Source organism: Hylobates moloch, unplaced genomic scaffold (assembly GCF_009828535.3).
Source record: "Hylobates moloch isolate HMO894 unplaced genomic scaffold, HMol_V3 SCAFFOLD_4, whole genome shotgun sequence".
Taxonomy (NCBI): Eukaryota; Metazoa; Chordata; class Mammalia; order Primates; family Hylobatidae; genus Hylobates; species Hylobates moloch.
The window spans coordinates 117,219,010-117,239,058 of record NW_026652279.1 but is presented as its reverse complement, the minus strand read 5'-3'; positions in this window follow the sequence as shown (position 1 = coordinate 117,239,058).

Sequence of the window (20,049 nt, the reverse complement as noted above, 5' to 3'; positions counted from 1 at the left end):
GGTTACACTGTGCCCTTGGAAAAGCCACAAGCACTCAACACCAGCCTCTAAAAGCAGCCATGAGGACTGCACACTGCAAAGCCACAGGGTTGGAGCTGCCCGAGGCCTTAGGAACCCACCCCTTGCATCAGTGCTCTCTGGATTTAAGACATGGAGTCAAAGAAAATTATTTCAAAGCTTCAAGATTTAATCACTGCCCTATTGAGTTTTAGAATTGCATGGGGCATGTAGCCCCTTTGTTTTGGCCAATTTATCCCATTTGGAACAGGAAGATTTACCCAATGCCTGTACTCTCATTGTATCTTGGATATAAATAACTTGTTTTTGATGTCACAGGCTCATAAGTGTAAGGGACTTGCCTTGTCTCAGATGAGACTTTGGTTGGACTTTTGGGTTAAAGTTGGAATGAGTTAAAACTTTGGAGAACTGTTGGGAAGGCATGATTGCATTCTGAAATGTGAGAACATGAGATTTGGGAGGGACCTGGGGGAAGTGATATGGTCTGGTTGTGTCCCCACCCAAATCTCATCTTGAATTTTTACCCAACTTGTAATCCCTACATGTCAAGGGAGGGACCTGGTGATAGGTGATTGAATCATGGGGGTGGTTCCCCCCATGCTGTTCTCATAAAAATCAGGGAGTTCTCAGGAAATCTGAGGGCATAGAAATGGCAGTTTTTCCTGATCTCTCTCTCCCCTGCCTCCTTGTGAAGAATGTACTTTCTTCCCTTTCGCCTTCCACCATAATTGTAAGTTTCCTGAGGCCCCTCTAGCCATGCAGAACTGTGAGTCAGTTAAAACTTTTTTCTTTATAAATTACCCAGTCTCAGCCATTTCTTTATAGCAGTTTGAAAATGGAATCATACAGTAATAAATCACTTTATTTTCTGATACAATTAAATCTAAACTCTTCTGCAGAGCTAGTAGTTGAGGGTAATCTTTGACTATTTCAGTCTCAAAGGGGCTCTTCTAGTTGTTGTTTTCTCGGTTTTATTATTAAATTCCAAGACTGATGGCATATGGTTTCAATTGTTTGTCTCATGGAGCTATGAGCCTCCTGTTAATTGCTTACTACCAACATAGCTATTGTTTTCAACAGTACTATAAGTCTTGAACTTGAACCAGGTGCCGTGGCTCACACCTGAAATCCCAGAATTTTGGGAGGCTGAGGCAGGTGGATCACAAGGTCAGGAGTTCTAGACCAGCCTGGCCAATATGGTGAAACCCTATCTCTACTAAAAATAGAAAAATTAGCCAGGCATGGTGGTGGGCACCTATAGTCCCAGCTACTCAGGAGGCTGAGGCAGGAGAATCGCTTGAACCCAGGAGGTGGAGGTTTCAGTGAGCCAAGATCATGCCACTGCACTCCAGCCTGGGTGACAATGCAAGACTCCGTCCCCCCACCACCACCACCAAAAAAAAAAAAAAAGACTTGAACTTAACCAAACTCTTTTCCTAAGGAAGTCAGTTCTTGAAAGGACAGCAATAGAATTTTCTGTAATTACAGCCTGCATCTTCTCTCTCTTCCAGTCTCCAGACCCAGGAAAAGGAACAGCAACCACTTGTCTTAAAGTAATACCTTTCATTACAATTGAATTACTGGATGGGAGTGATAGTATCTGACTTTCTTGGCTTGCTTTTCCTAGCATGGAACCTCCGTTTTACAAGAAACCTGGAAGAAAGGTGATCAAGTCCTAATATTCTCAATTTTCCATCCCTAAGGTTGTGGTCTGCCCTATATGTAGGATGGTTGAAGGAAGGAATCTCTGCATATTTCAGGTACTCTTTTCTGGAATAGAACTAGGTGTTAATTGGAGAGGGACCTTATGATCTTCTGTTCCATATGTTTCTATTACAGTAATCTGGAAAGTAGAGAGAAAGCGTATCTTGGTTCAAATGGTATAGGCTTTTACAGTTTTTGTTAAGATGTATTAGATGTTCTGCAATAAATTTTTCTCCACTTACTGTACTCACTTAGGCATATAGCACATAAGACAATTTCCTGAGACTTTAAAAGCTTGTCTTTTAAAATATGTTTTATCAGTTATGGTTGTTTGGCTGGGGAGAAGGTCTATGTAACACTGCCATTCTGAAAGTGTTACATAGAATTTTATAATAATGATTACTGTATACTTCATTTAGCAAGAAACATATGAGCAAACAATGGAATACCATGAGGGAACTCGTCAGACAACTATCTTGAGGAATAATAGTCAAAGTTGGCAGAATAGCTGGCACAAAGGCTTTAAATTAGTATAATTTCTGGTATGTTCACAGAATATCAAGCACTCTTGCATAGATAGAAAGGAATAAACAATAAATGATATTTAGCTTTCTTTGATGACAGTAAAGTGAATAAAATTATTTAAATATCTTTAAACACCAGCTCTGCACTAATATTTTTCAAACATCTTTCTCAACGCAGAGAGTTCTTAATAATTACCTCCATTACCTCAAACTGAATTTGTCTACAATTAATTTATCATTAAAAAAAAAACTGTATGTGTCTGGGAGTGGTGGCTCATGCTTGAAATCCCAGCATTTTGGGAGGCTGACATTGGTGGATCACTAGAGACCAAGAGTTCGAGACCAGCCTGGCCAACAATGCAAAAACACCATCTCTATTACACATGCCTGTAATCCCAGCTACTCAGTCTGCTGACAAACAGAATCGCTTGAACTTGGGAAGTGGAGGCTGCAGTGCACCGAGATCACACCACTGCACTCCAGCCTGGGTGACAGAGCCAGACTCTGTCTAAAAACAAACAAACAAATATCAAACCAAAAAGCTATATATTATAAGGGTAGAATAAATGAGAAAAGTCTTATTTTTGTCATGTTCCATGTTCCAGTAACTTTTCATTCAATTTTTCTCAATTCTTCAGCTTACTTTACATTTCAAGTTTTTATAATAATCACCATATATTATTTGTCTTTTGAATAAAGTTACAGAGGAACCATTTACCTCCAATTGTTGACATAAATCAATTGATCTTCAATCATCTCATAAACTAAACACTGATACTGACTTTCTGGGCAATTCACTTCATTCAATCTTACCACAAGTTTGGACTTTGCATTAAAAAAAAAAGAGGAAAATATGTTTATATCAGTGGCCTCTGTAGTGGTGCAAGGATGAAACTAGTTAATTTATGACAACTTTATTTTGCTATCTATGGATTTCCCTTTTCTTATAACAAATTATATATTATCTGCAAGGATATGGAAGACTGCAAAGGAGGCTTCTACACATAGAGAGATGAATTTTTCCACTCCTCAAGAGACAAAATATAATTGCTTTAATGGAGCCAAAGAAATAAATTGTTAGATAATAATAGCATGTAATACAACCTTATAGTTTTACAAATGAGTTGGAACTGAATTGTAACATTTGATATCATTGACAATTTAAACTCCTATTTCTCTACACTCGCAGAAATAAAAGGTCACTGGGCATTAAATCTATACTACCAAATGCAGAGGCCGTAATTACATTAACAAATATTTGAAATGTTTAAGTTATACTCACTAAGAAAAATTAGTTTGGTTATTTTACCATGTCTGTCTTATTGAGCTTTAACTTCTGAAACAAGAATATGTGGTTTATAAGCTTATTCACTTTCAAAACAAAATAAATAAGGTATCAAAATTTATGTGTACCTCTGTATTTGAATTCAGATCCATACATACTTTTGCTGAGGGACACATTATTTTCCCTGTACTTATATATAGTGGTTTTTCTACTATTCCTTTTTTTAAGAAAACTAAACTCTTTCACTATGCAGCTCTTTCTTTCTTTGCTGCTTAGTTAGCTCTCCGCTTTTGACAAATTTTCCCTCAGCCTCATTCCAAAATCCTTTTCCTTATGCCTGATAATCTGATGTGCCTTTGCTAATCGTTGAGTGTTTTGTAATAATTAAATATTCCCAGCTTACTCACTGGTTCAGAACAATTGTGCTTCCTGTGTGTGAGGCCTCGTGGCCAACATTGTCTTTCATAGATCATTTATATAAGTACACCAACTTGTTTTTAAAAGAGAGAGAATTATGGCAGACAATGAACCCCCAACTGAATGAGCCTGGCAACATATAATGCTGGCACAGAAGAAATTGACCCCCAAGTTCTTTTAGCAAATAAAAATATGGACATGTACATGTTTTCCCTTTGGCTATACCATTATTTTCCAAATCATGAATATGATAGCAGACATTTAAATGAACTGCAAAAGGATTTGGAGAATACTGGGATGGAGGGGTGCTGTTTTATATTTTTTGTTTTTTTCAATATTTCTCCTTAATATTCAAAGGGTTAGCCATGACAACTGGTTTCATCCACGTCATTATAGTGGCATTTTAAAAGCACTGAACATCAGGCAGTTTAGTCAGAAAATATTATAAAAGTAAAATAAATGGAATATTGGAAGAAATATAGTGATTCCATATTCAAAACTGTGACTTTTAAAATTAAATTACCCATATTTTAAAAATAACTTTTTATAACATTATTAATAAGTTGCTTAATATGGTTTGAATAGCAAAGTGTGTACCTTGTAGTTAAAACTTTCACGGGGGATAAAATCTATCTAGACATTTTTCTTATCAGTTTGAAATAAATAAATATATGCAATACTTTTGAAGAATAAAGTTTTAATATTTTATGAGAATAATATAAAATACTTGAAATTGGTGTAGTATTTATGCAAAAGCGACTAAGACGTAAGGGTCAATTAAGGATACTTTTTTTCTGTCAATGTATCTACTTATGTATCTATCTTATTTATTTATTGCTCCACATTTCTGGCATGAAAATTAAAATTATACTTGGATTTGTAGTGACAATTGCTTGACTTCTTATTCTCTATTTAGGTTTGTCATTATACTATCAAACACTGAAGCATATTATCTTAATAGGTAACAAATGCAATCTTTCAGTATAATGATTTAGTAAAGAAATAAAGACCTGAATTCAATGATTGATGTATTACTAATGCTGATTTTTTCCACCATTAACTAGAACATCTCTAAACTTAACTATAATAATCTTTTTAATAATTTATATATTCAATGGAAAGACTACTGCTTAGCATGAGTCACTGCAAAGCTTCTGCTAGTCAAAGACCACAGGTTTTGAATATACTTTCATAGACAGTTAACCTGATTTTTGAGTTTTAATGTCTTAGTTGGTATATATCTTACTTTTCTGTCAAAAGTTCATGTTTATTATTTAATTTGTATGAACTTGAAACAATGATTGACTTACTAAGTATCTAAATTTTATTTTCTTCTCAATGGTGCACATTTGTCTTTATGAGAATATAGTAAAATATATACTCTGAGATTGGTATCTTATGATAAGCGAATGAAATAAAAGAATATAGACCCTTTCTGTCTCTTCTGCTGGTTATTCTTATTATTGTTTTCAGAGGAGCCATTGCATATCAGCATTTTCTTTTAAATATTATTTTAAAACAATAAAAAATACTTAAGAAATGCATAAAAGGAATGTTACAGTACAAGTTTATATCCTTAAAATGGTACTATATAAGTACTTAAAAATAAAAGATATGAAGGATTAAGCATAATATATTTTAACCTGCAACATTTTGTAATACTTAATTGCATTAATTTTGACAATATATCGGGAAAGTGATATTTAAGAAAATTATCATCTGCTTATAAACAAAATGGATATTTAACAAACAATCTTCAGAACTCTTCTTCTGCTTATCTCACCAAATTTAAGATCCACTCTTTAAAATATATTTGTATAAATAAGGGTGTGTTTTGTATCTATGCTACAATGTGTGTAAATGGGTCTGTGTGAATTTTCCTGCCACTCACACTCAATTTTATAGTAATCAGTAGACTGATCATTTGCTATGTACTAGATGACAAAAATATAAAATCCTGACACTAGGCCCTGTGTTTTCACTTAGAATATGCTCAACAAGACAATGTTGATGCATATTAACAACGAGAAAACATCAGATTATCTAGGAAGTCATATTTTTTAGCCTGTCGGAAAGTTCAAGTCACAAGGTATGAAACAAGGCGTACAACTAAACCAAATTCCACAGCGATAGTCATTCCACAGAGATGAGATACATAATCATTTTCATGATTAGAGGAACACATGAACAAGAAAGGACAGAAAAACCTCACAATTGAATATAAATAAATCAGCTAGTACTTTAACAAATTCTTAAAAGTCAAATATGGGTTCAGGTGTCATTTTAAAATTGCTGGAACCCTCCTCGCTCCAGAGAAAAGGGAAGACAGCAGTCACTCATAAATTTTTTCTAGGGGCATTCACTTGGAGCTTATGAGAAAGATAAGAGGAAGAGATAGGAGATAAGACCATAAGCTGTGAACGTATACAGTGCTGATCAGCTGCCCAACGAGATGTTAGCAAAATACCACTTCTTGTGTGATGCCTGCAACCTACAAAGGAAAAATTTTAATGTGCTATGATGGGATGATGGGATAACAAACCGTCTGACTTCCAGTGTCCATAAAACATCTAATGCTTCTGGGAAACAGGTAGAAACAAAGCAACAGGCACAAAACCATTGCCCTGGAGGAAGTGGAGGAAACCTTTAGTAAGGATCCTGCAAGACAAAATATACATTAGGGTTGCAGAAAAAATTAAAAATGTACTCCTCTGCATAATCTGGTATATAAATAAAGCACTGCTTCTCACAATGGAAGACACAAGTATCCTGAGATGATCTTATTCCTGAGGCTTATACGCCGTACTAAGTTTGAGGACTGACAAGGAAAGCAGAGAATTATCCTTCTCCTATTTCAAGTCAAATACTGTGTATCAAGCTTAAGTAGTCTACCTTAGCGTATTAGGCAAAAGAAATAATTGAAGAGATAATGGCCAAGAATATTCCAAATGGGTAGTTAATGAGTGAAGAGACAGAAGCAAAGAAAACCTCTATCCAAGATGCCTAGAGAATAGCAAACACAATATTTTTTTAAAGTACCTAGACAATGTCATGGTAAAATTGTAGACAATCAAAAGTAAAGAGAAAATCTTGAATATCGCTAGAGAAATAAAAAATCTTAAAACAAATAACAGCTAAAACATAATTACAACTATCTCCTTTTCAGAAAATATGTAATCCAACAGATAATGGAATAGTCACTGGAAAATAATGAAAAAAGAGAAAGAAAAGAAAATCTTTCCAAGCCAGAATTCTATAGTTTTCTAAGATACTGTTTATAAATAACAAAAAAAAAGATTTTTAAACAAACAAAAGCTGTGATAACTACTTGCAAGTAAACTATATTACAGGAAATATTAAAGGAAATTCTTTATGCTGATAAAGTATGATAACAGGTGAGACTCTGGGTGTTGAAAAAAGAAGAAAGAAACAGCATTGAAAATAGTAAAAATGCAGGTAAATATAAACGATTTATACTAAATAAAAAACTTCAAAATATAATTTACTGAGACAGAAAAAATGATAAATTTTAGAATGAAAACCATAAAGTTTTTATTCATGTAAAACAAAAATAGAATGCATCACAATGTTAGCAAAAAGCATAAAAATAAAAATAATAAAAGTATATTGTTGTACAAATCTAATATCAGACATGAAAAAATACTGTTTAAAAACAAGCTGTAAGTTAAACATATATAATATAAACCCTGGAGAAACCATGAACACATTTATTAGAAGAGCAATAGCATTAACCAATTATGGAAATAAAATGGAACTATATCTATATAATTTATTTATATACATATTTATATGCTTAAGATATATATATGTATATATGTATATATATGTGTATATATATATATCTTAAGCAATCTAAAGAAGGCATTAAAAAGACAAAAACAAAAATTCAGTATTCAAGAAAGGACTAAAACTATATAAACCCTGAAAGGCAACATTAGAAAATACCATTCTGGACTTAAGAGCAGCCAAAGATTTCATGACGAAGATGCCAAAAGTCATTTCGACAAAAATAAAGATTGACATGTGAGATGTAATTAAACTAATGAACTTCTGCACAGCAAAAGAAACTATGAACAGTTTAAACAGACAACCTGAAGAATGGGAGTGAATATTTGCAATCTATGCATCTGACAAAGATCTAATAACCAGAATCTATAAGAAATTTAAACAAATCAACAAGGAAAAAACAACTTCATTAAAATGTGGGCAAAGGACATGAAAAGACACTTAAAAGAAGACATACACATGGCCAACAAGCATCTGAAAAAAGTGCTCAACATCACTAACCATTAGATAAATGATAATCAAAACAAGAATGAGATATCATATCACACCAGCCTGAATGGCTATTACTGAAAAGTCAAGAAACAGCAGATGCTGGCAAGGTTCTGAAGAAAAGGGAAAACTTATACACCACTGGTGGGGATGTAAATTAGTTCAGCCATTGTGAAAAGTAGTTTGGCAATCTCTCAAAGAACTCAAAGTAGAATTACCATTGGAACCAGTAATCCCATTACATGGTACATACCCAAAGGAATATAAATAATTCTACCATAAAGACTCATGAATGCGTATGTTCATTGCAGCACTATTCACAATAGCAAAGACATGGAATCAACCTAAATGTCCATCAATGGTGGATGAAGAAAGTATGGTACATATACAGCATGGAATACTATGCAGCAATAAATAGAAATTAGATCCTGTCCTTTTCAGGGACATAGATGAAATTGGAAGCCATTATCTTCGGCAAACTAATGCAGAAACAGAAAACCAGAGATTGCATGCTCTTACTAATAAGTGGAAGCTAAGCGCTGGGTAAAAATGGGCACGAAGAAGAGAACAATAGGCACTAGGGCCTGCTTGAGGGTGGAGAAGGAGAGAACGGGGAGGATTGATAAACTACCTATAGGATACTATGCTGATTACCTGGGTGATAAAATAATCTATATAGCAAACCCTCGTGACAGGCAATTTACCTATATAACAAACATGAAAAGGCACATGTAAGCCTGAACCTAAAAGTTAAAAGAAGAAAAAAAAAATCAAAAAAGGAAAGACAGAACCAATGAAATATCTATGAGACTTTAATATGAATATATCAATAATCACATTAATTAAAACTAATTACAATTAAAAGCTAAATAATTTAATATTGGATAAAAACACACGGTCACCTACATGTTGTCTCTAAGAAAATCGCCTTAACAAAACTGCATGTTGTGCACATGTACCCTAGAATTTAAAGTATAATTTAAAAGAAAAAAGAAAAGGAGACCACCTTTTTATATATATATATATATATATATAAATTAAAAGGATTTTTTAGAAGCACAAAATAAAAACAAAAATGTTAATCAAAAGAAATCTGGAGTCTACATTAATATCAGATTAAATATACTTCAGAAAAAGGGATAGCAAGGGACAATAAATAATGAAAACTCAATTTCTAAGAAAGACATAATAATCTAAAAAAAATACACATAACAAGACTCCTTCAGGATTCTAAAAACAAAACTGATGAAACTGAAATGACAAATTCACACTTATACTTGTATACTTCCAAATCTTGCCCTAATAATTGATAGAACAAGTGGAGAGGAAATAAAAAGGATACAGATAATCTGAGCAACACCATAAGCCACTTAAACACCCCATTCAATAGTGGCACCAGCAGAATATGCATTCTTTTCATGGGCAAGTATGACATTCAAAAAGATAGACCATAAAAAACAATTAATTGCATGTTAAATAATTATAATCAAAAGAAAATGAGCTCTGAACACAATAATTAATTTAGAAATTAATAACCAACAATATGAAATATTCAAGACATTCCTAAATTTCCCATTGATCAATAAAGAAATCACAAGTAAAACAGAATTGAAATGGATGAAAATGTAAACAAAGCATAAGAATTTGTAGGTTGCAATTAGTCATTCTAAATAGAAATTCATAGAAGTAAATGCTTATATGAGACAAAAAAGCTCTTAAAGTAATGATTCCTGCTTAAACATTAGCAAATAGGCACATTAAAAAACGCAATTTAAGCCAATTAAAGGAATGAGTAAATATAAATGCATAAATAAATAAAATTAAAATTACAAAAATATTAAATAAAATTATAAAACCAAAAACTTTTTTGAGATTAATAAAATTGATAATATTGTAGCTAGACTGAAAATATTAATAAAATATGAAAAAGGCATGTTATTAATACTATGGATAAAAAGGCTACATTTATACAGATATTATAGACAGTAAAATATTTTAAGAGAACATTATGGGAATAATAAGAGAATATTAAGAACAATTTTATGGTAACCAATTTGACGAATTGAATAAAATTCATTCATTTCTTGAAAGACTCAAACTAAAACACTCATTGAAAAAGAAACAGATATTCTTCAGAGCTCTATATCTTTTGAAATATTAAATTCACAATCAAGTACATGCCCATGAAGAAAACTCTAGGCCCAAATGTCATTACTATTGAATTCTACCAAATATTGAAAAAAGAAATGCACCTCTTCTATACAATCTCTTCTAAATAATAATAGGGAAATGAACCCTCCAAACTCATTTTTGAAGCCAGAATTTTCTTGATACCAAACTCAGGCAAAGATCTAGCAAGAAAATAACACTACAGAATAATATTATTCATGAACATAGTATGCAAAAATGTTTTATAAAATATTTGTAACTTAAATTCAATCAGTAACAAAAGTAATCCTGATCAATACTTTTTATTTCAATAATGTAAAGTTACTACAACATTTGAACACCAAACAATATAATTTACCATATTAATTGACTAAAAAAACTAATTCAATTTTACAGATGCTGAACAAGAATTTGACACACTATTGCATGCAGTCATTAAAAAATTCTTAGTAGAATAGAACAAAAAGGAAACTTTTGTATATTGACCTTGTATCCTACGATTTTATCAAACTTACGTATTAGTTATGGGACATTTTATGTAGAATCTTTTACATTTTCTACATTGATGTTTCATTGGTTATATGAGTTGTATACACATATACACAGTGAAACACTGTTCAGCCTTACAACAGGAGAAAATCCCATAATATATGTGACAACATAGATGAACCTGGAAGATATTATGTTAAGTAAAATAAGCCAGGCCCAGAAAAGATAAATACTGCATGTTCGCACTTATATGTGGAATGTAGAAAAGTCAACCTCATAGAAACAGAACAGGATGATATTTTAGAGGGTGGGGGTTAGGGGGTTGGGAGATGTTAAAGGGCACACAATTTCAGTTAGACAAGAGGAATAATTCCAAGAGCTCTATTTTACATTATGGTGGCTACAACCGGCAACAAAATATTGTATATTTGAATATTCCTAAGAGAATAGATTTTAAGTGTTCTTACCACAAAAAATAGTATGTGAAATAATGCATATATTAAACAGCTTAATGTAGCCATTCTGCAACACACACATATATCAAAGACTCACGTTGTACACGATATATACAATTTTTACTTGTCAATTGAAATAAAGCCCAAATAACTCTATGATGCTTAGATAGTGTTTTTAAATTAAAATGGAATAAAGAGTCTGATTGCATGTTATGTTTGATTTCTGATAGCTTTTAAGCCTCTCACCTCTCCCTCTTCCCATTTTAGACCATATCTGAGCAAGCTGCTAAGTGAGCCTGGGTAGTCCTTTGACACTCATGGGAAGTTTAGAACACAGGAGCCCAGCTGTCACAGGGAAAATACTTTCACCTAAGCCCTTGACCACCAGAGAAACCCAAGCTAGTGTCCCTTTCTCACTTTTTCAAACCATTTTTGGACCTTCTGAGGAGTCATCCCTGCTCTTTCTTCAAAAATCTCATTGTGGCTGCATAGTATTCCATGGTGTATATGTGCCACATTTTTTTTATCCAGTCTATCATTGATGGGAATTTAACCATCATTCTCAGCAAACTAACACAGGAACAGAAAACCAAACACCACATGTTCTCACTCGTAAGTGGGAGTTGAACAATGAGAACACATGGAAACAGGGAGGAGAACATTACACACCAGGCGCTGTTGCAGGGGTGGGAGGTGGGGAGGGATTTCATTAGGAGAAATACCTAATGTAGATGATGGGTTGATGGGTGCAGCAAACCACCATGGCATGTGTATACCTATTTTAAAAACCTACACATTCTGCACATGTATCCCAGAGCTTAAAGTGTAATAAAAAAAAGTCTGATTGTGTTAATAGTAAACTTTTTCATACCTTCTTGGTGCATGTGTGCCATTTTCTGTCTCTACATCCAAATTAAATGCAAATGTGTGTGTATGTGTGAGTTATACACACTGAGGGTAAATACAGAATATAACAATGACACATAATAAATAATCCAATATATTATCATTAGGGATTTAATGTTTAGGTTTAAATAGAAAGATAATTAAATTCATTTATATTATTAAATATTTCTTAAATAAAAGAATTATAGTTTACCTTTAGACACATTTAATTTAGTGAAATTTATAGTCATTTAAAAGTAGACGGTTATTACCAATTCATGGAACCTTTCCAAGTGCTACTGCATTGGCTTTTTCTTCCCATTTTCAGGCCATGTTTTTTTTCTACCACACACTGTTTCTCGTATAGATAAAAAGTTGTATCTGTAGGTCTGAAAATCAAAATCCTTTTTGTCCAACACAGATTCTTTTGAAAACTAATAGGAAAGCAATTGGAAAAAGAGACAGGGGTTCTTCTTTACTTTACTCTCATCCTCCCTGCTTGATATCTTTTTCTCATTACTTGGATTTATTTTGGTCTTGGTTGTGACCACATACTAATTTACACAGCTCAATTCACCAAGAAGAAACATATAGCTACCTATGGGAATAACAGCACATTTCTTTTGACACCATTTTTTTCAAGTTCTCACTGTTTGTATGTCCTCAGGAACAACTTTCTTAAACAGCAGGCAGTAAGTATTCTACTCACTGATAAGCTACAAAAGTGTTTCCTGAACTTTGTCTTAACATCATGTGTCTCCTATTGGATAGCTATGTGTCCTAATAATTCCAGTAACATTAGCAGAAAATATAAACTCACAAAAATTACTTTTTTAAGAAGAATATTCTAGTGCTACATCTTCTAGAATGAATGGCATTTATTTGTTAGGTAATCAAGGTCTTATGTGTTTCATATGGTTCATTTATCTTGTCACAAGGTTAGCTATTTTAAGTTTTTGGATAAAACCTTTTAAAAAGATAAAATATTTACTCTCATATGAACTGTATGTATTCATGAGTACATCTAACACGCTGTCCATTTCCAACCCCCATTGTTTGAAAGTACATGTAAGAGAAAATGCCTGTAAATCCCAGCACTTTGGGAGGCCAAGGTGGGCGGATCACCTGAGGTCAGGAGTTCAAGACCAGCCTGGCCAACATAGTGAAACCCTGTCTCTACTAAAAATACAAAAATGAGCCAGATGTGATGGCACATGCCTGAAGTCCCACCTACTTGGGCGGCTGAGGCAGGAGAATCGCTTGAACCCAAGAGGTGGAGGTTGCAGTGAGCTGAGACCATGCCATTACACTCCAGCCTGGGCGACAGAGTGAGACTAGACTCCATCTTAAAAAAAAAGAAATAGTTTGCCAGTGACTTCAAAAATCTAATTCAGAGGGGGAAGGGGTATTTATTTAGGGAAAATATATTTTAATTTAATATATTTGCCAAACTTTGTGATATACTAAAATGTTATTTCAGTAGAAGCAGGTCTATACCTTTCAATGCAAGGGAATTAATTTATCATGGCGAAAGCTTTCTGATTTTAGTCCACAATTTCATTCACTTACTTCAGTGGAAGTGCCTCACCACCCCCACTCCTATTGCCCTGATCCATGTTATTTTATCCCCACCTAGATCAAAAGCAGAAGCAAAAGCGTCAACATTTTCCAGGGCAGTTTGGTTTTGCATTGTAAAATCTCACCTTGAAATGTTTTGACACTTTATTTTCATTGATAGTTTCTACCTTAAGAAAAACCAGTAATGTGGGGGAAAAAAATTAGTAATGGAAAAAAATTATATTTCTCATGTAGGTAGCTGAATTCCTGTGCTGCCTTTTCCATTTTTCAATCATGTTTCAGACAATTAGGCCTTTTTTTCCTCTGAGGCCTTTGAAAATTATATTGTTATTTCTGTACTGAATGCATTAACTAGCAGGGGGTAGAAAACACTAATATGATTTTTGTGATGCTATGCTCTCTTTATGTACTACCTCTGAGGCTTTTTCACTCATTCAGATCTTCATATTCGTGGAAGCAGCAAGAGTAGGTTTTTATATAAAGTAAAGCTTCCAAAGAAATATTAGCTGTTTTCAGTATTAGACAACTGTTTAATGATTAAAGATATTTGATCAACTGAAAATATTTGTTAAAAGTTTCACAACAAGCTAAAGGGAAAGCGACTAAGTTTTAGTTCTGCTGATTCACAATTCAAGTCTCTTCTCCCCATGTCCTACTCCAATCACTCTAAATATATTTATGTGTTATTGATAATCTATATTCATATATTTTATATAATGCAATTAGGTAATAATTATATGCTAATGTCTACCCTAACAGAATGTACTACTACCTTCTACAAAACAGAAACAAAAACAGGAAAAAAATGGAGAAAACAGGCCATTCATTTTTAAATCTTTAGTGCTTAGCATTGTCACAATTCTCAAAAGTTGTTCTATAAATATTTGGCAATCTGAAGGAATACAGTACATTAACATTGTGTTTGTAATGAAGGCATTGAAATAAAATAAACTAAATAAATGCCAGAGGTAATCAGCATATATTAATCTGGATCCTCACAAAAATACTGTAATTTAAATCATGCTATTTCTGCTCCTTCTTCTACTTAACACTACTATTTTGTTACTACTAATAGTACTGCTATAAAATCAATAAAAATCCCAAAAGCTATGTTTCCAAAGGTCATCTTATAGGTAAGATCTTATCATAAGAATAACTATATCAGAAGCAAAAAATTACTTAATCTTTGTTCAATTTTGTTCTATGGAAATCTGTGATATAAATGTTTAGATGTTATAGTGTTTATACTATAGATATAAAAAAGCAACAAGTGAATGGTATATCTGATAAAATACCTATTCATAAATACAATGCCCAAGTAAATTTTTTTTTCAAATCTTAAACCCCAGAACAATATCTTGTTAATATCAAACTAAATATTTAAATATTAACTACTGAAATAACAGTATTTAAATATCAAATATCTAAATCTCTGAAGTATTTAAGACTTCAGCAGAGAGAGCACAATTTATCTTTGACCTAGGAGCCAAAAAAACTGGTTATATTTTAGGACGAGCATATGAATTTAGTCACTTCACTGGACCCAATGCGATATGGTGGGCAGAGACACAGTTTAGTATGGAGAATAAGAATACAGATTTTGGACTGTATAGCCACAGCTCAATCTCAGCTCTCCACTTCCTAGTGATGTATTTTTAACATCAGAATTGTCAATTCCTTCAGATGTTTTAAAATGGCGTAATTGTAAAATGTATAAAAGTAGCTGTAATGTTATAAAAGTAAATTTCAAATGCCTATCTCAATATATTATTAAATTTGTTTATACTTGATTTTCAATTGCTTTAATTGGATATTATATTAAGCAGTTTTATCTTTTTAATGTTTATAGGATTACATTCATTCTTGGATTTGTAAGTAGGATATTGCCTCTTTTGTAGTGGCAGTAGAACATAGAGAAAGTATATATGATTTATAATTATTATTTATTTAGTAAATGTTCATTGCATTTTCAATGGTTGTCAGATATCTACTAAAATGCAAGCACTGGGGGTTCAAGGATGAATTAGACAGGCAGATGTCTTTTTCAAGTGCTTATAGTTTACCAGTGGATAACTTGGATAACTAAAAATATAGTTAATATGATCATATTTAATTTTGGGGTAGGCAGACAAATATAGATCATTACAGACAGGCAAATCTAATCTTGCCATCATTGAATATCATTTATATGACTGCAATTCTGGTATTTATATATTCTAATTTATCTCATAACAATTATGCCAGGAAAAAAAATAACCTAATATACTACATAGAGATACTGAGAATAAAATCAAAGAGGTAAAATAATTTGCCCATGGGAAAGCAAGTTCAGTCATCCCTAGGTATTCAAGGAAGATTGGCTTCAGGCACCCCTGCAGATACAAAAATCCAGATAAGTTTCCTTACATGAAATCGTTCAGTATTTGCATAAAACTTATGCATATCTTCTATACTTTAAATCATCTCTAGATTATTTATAATATCTAACACAATGTAAATGTTATGTAAATTGTTTTTGTACTATATTGTTTAGGATATAATGATAATAAAAAAATCTGTACATTTTCAGTACAAACACAACCACCCACTATTTTTCCAAATATTTTTGGTCCACCATTGGTTGAATTAATACATGTGAAACCCTCAGAGAGGGAGGGGAAACCTTAAGGCAAATACAAATTCAAATCCCAAAGCCTCCAGCATTTTTTAGTACAAGTAGGTGACGTATAAATTTCAGTAAATTGTTTTAATGTTACATAATTCTTATAGCCATTTTCAGGCTAGTATATAATTCATGAATTCTGGAAGTCTAAGCCAGTTGTATATTCATATTAAAAGGAAGTGAATGTTTATTAGGAAAACCATAATAAATTTAATCCCTACTATGTTAGCAACTGGCACTCAAACCTTATGCCTGACCTCAGAAAAATTATTAATACATTATAATTTTGTGCTCATTTACTGTGTAAAAACTTAGATATCAATACTGACTTCATCATACAGACAATTCATGTGACTAACTCAGTGATCTTCTATAAAACAGAAGACAGAAAAACTACATTAAAATAACAAAAATAATCCTTAATTATATTTTCGCAAGTAAAAGGATGTGTGTGCATATAGTATAAACATTTATTATAGAAAACACTAAATGCTTATTAGTCCTCACATGCCATAGATTTTAGTTTTGAAAATGAATTTTTAGGCAGGATCAGTGAAATAAAGTAAAATAAAATAAAAATAATAAAATAAGGGGAAGGAAGGAAGAAAGAAAAGAAAAAATGGAAGGAAAAGAGAAAACAAAAAGAAAAAATGGAGAAAGAAAGAGAAAGGAGAAAGGAAGGAAAAAAAAAAAAAAAAAAAAAAAAAAAAAAAAAAAAAAAAAAAAAAAAAAAAAAAAGGAAGGAAGGAAAAAAAAAAGGAAGGAAGGAAGGAAGGAAGGAAGGAAGGAAGGAAGGAAGGAAAAGAAAGGAAGAAAGAGGGAGGGAGGATATGAAGACAGGAAGTAAAGAAAGAAAGAAAAGGATAGGAAGACGGGAAGTAAAGAAGGAAGGATAACGTAAAAGACTAAAGAGGTGCCCTTGGGAGGCTGAGGCAGTTGGATCACCCGAGGTCAGGATTTCTGGAGGAGCCTGGCCAACATGGTGAAACTTCTTCTCTACTAAAAGTACAAAAATTATCCAGGAATGGTGGTGGGTGCCTGTAATCCCATCTACTCAGGAGTCTGAGGCAGGAGAATCACTCGAACCCTGGAGGTGGAGGTTGCAGTGATCTCAGATTGTGCCACTGCACTCCAGCCTGGGAACAAGAGCTAGACTCCATTTTTTGTTTGTTTGTTTGTTTAAAAAAAGGTGCCCATAATATAACAGACTGATAATCAAAAATTATTTTTTTCATCTTTCTAAGTTTAGGAGAAATAGTCAGTTCTAGGAGCCATTAGTCTCTCCCAATTAAATCTAACACTGTACAGTTTGGGGAATGTTTACTATCTATTTAAGTAGCCATAAGGAAGAACATTGTGATATTTCACTTGGAGGTTTAAGGTTCAGAATATAAACTTAAAGTACATTTCAAAGGCTATCTCTTCTGAGTTTCTCCCCTAAAATTATATTAAGATAGTTTTACTAATCTGCCAGTTTTCATAGTTACTAATTAGGGTGCATTGTTCTAATTTTAGAATTTTGATGATTTATTTCTAATCATGCTATTTTGAGGGATATATAAAATTAGAGAAAACCAGACCTTGTAGTGTGTACCACGTGTATTTGCTTCAGATTATTATTTTAAATTAATAAAAACAGAAAAGAAGGAAGAGAAAGTAAAAGTGAGGGGGTTGGAGAAGGGTATGAGAAGTGGAAGGAAAGAAGGAAGAACAGAAGGAGAAAGGAAGAAATGAGAGAATGTAGTTCAACATGATCAGAGAGTTTTCATCCCAGGGATGCAAGGATATACACAGGACAATAAACCTGACGCATCATTTAAACAGAATATAAAACAAAAATTATAAATCAAATAAATTAATTCATTTATTATTAATAATTTATTTCAATAATTAAAAGTAATTAAAATAAACAATTTATGATTAAATTAAATTAAAGATTATATAGTCATCTCAACAGATGCAGGAAAAAACACTTAACAAACTCCAGCACCCCTTCATGATAAAAACTGTCAACAAACTAGGCATAGAAGGGACCTGTCTCAAAATAATAAAAGTCACTTATGACAAACCCACAGTGAATATCATCCTAAATGGAGGAAAGTTGAAAGCATTCCTCCCAAGAACAAGAACAAGACAAGGATGTCCACTATTACCACTCCTATTCAACTTAGTTCTAGAAGTACTAGCCAGAGCAATTAGGCAAGATAAAGCAATAAAGGACACCCAAATTAGAAAAATAGGAAGTAAAACTAATGGTGTTTGCAGGTAATATGATTGTATAGCTAGAAAAACTAAAGATTTTGCCAAAAGACTCTTAGATTTGATAAATGAATTCAGTAAAGTCTCAGGTTACAAAATGAATGTACAGTAGCACTGCTATACACCAGCAATCACTAAGCTGAGAATCAAATTAAGAACTCAATCCCTTTTACAACAGCTGCCAAAAAAAAAAGAAAAAAACTACCTAGAAATATACCTACATGAGGAGGCAACAGAGCTCTGGAAGGAGAACTACAAAACACTTCTGAAAGAAATTATAGATGACACAAAAAATAGAAATGCATTCCATGCTCATGGATTAAAAGAATCAATATTGTGAAAATTACCATACTTCCCAAAGAAATCTACATATTCAATATAATTCCTATCAAAATACCAACACTATTTTTCACAGAATTAGAAAAAACAATCCTAAAATTCATATGGAACCAAAAAAGAGCCCCGAAAGCAAAAGCAATAATAAGCAAAAAGAACAAATCTGGAGGCATTACATTAACCATCTTCAAATTATACTACAAGGCTATAGTTAACCAAAACAGCATGGTACTGCTATAAAAGTAGGCACATAGACCAGTGGAACAGAATAAAGAACCCAGAAATAAAACCAAGTACATGCAGCCAACTGATCTTCAACAAAGCATACAAAAACATAAATTGGGGAACGGACAACCTATTCAATAAATGGTGGCTGGGAAAACTGGCAAGCCTCATGTAGAAGAATGAAACTGAACCCTTATCTCTCACCATGTACAAAAATCAACCCAAGATGAACCGAAGACTTAAATATAAGGCCCGAAGCCATAAAAATTCTAAAAGACACTACTAGAAAAACTTTTCTAGAGTTGTCCTAGGCAAAGAATTCGTGACTAAGACCCCAAAATAAGTAAAACAAAGCAAAAATAAATGGAACCTAAATAAACTGAAAAGCTTCTGCACTGACCAGGTGCAGTGGCTCACACCTGTAATCCCAGCACTTTGGGAGGCTGAGGCGGGTGGATCACAAGATCAAGAGATCAAGACCATCCTGGCGAACGTGGTGAAACCCTGTCTCTACTAAAAATACAAAAGGAAAAAAAAAATTAGCCGGGCGTGGTGGCAGGCACCTGTAGTCCCAGCTACTTGGGAGGCTGAGGCAGGAGAATGACGTGAACCTGGGAGGTGGAGCTTGCAGTGAGCCAAGATGGCACCACTGCACTCAAAAAAAAAAAAAAAAAAAAAAAGAAAGAAAAGAAAAGTTTCTACACAGCAAAAGAAATATTCAACAGAGTAAGTAAACAGACACCCCAC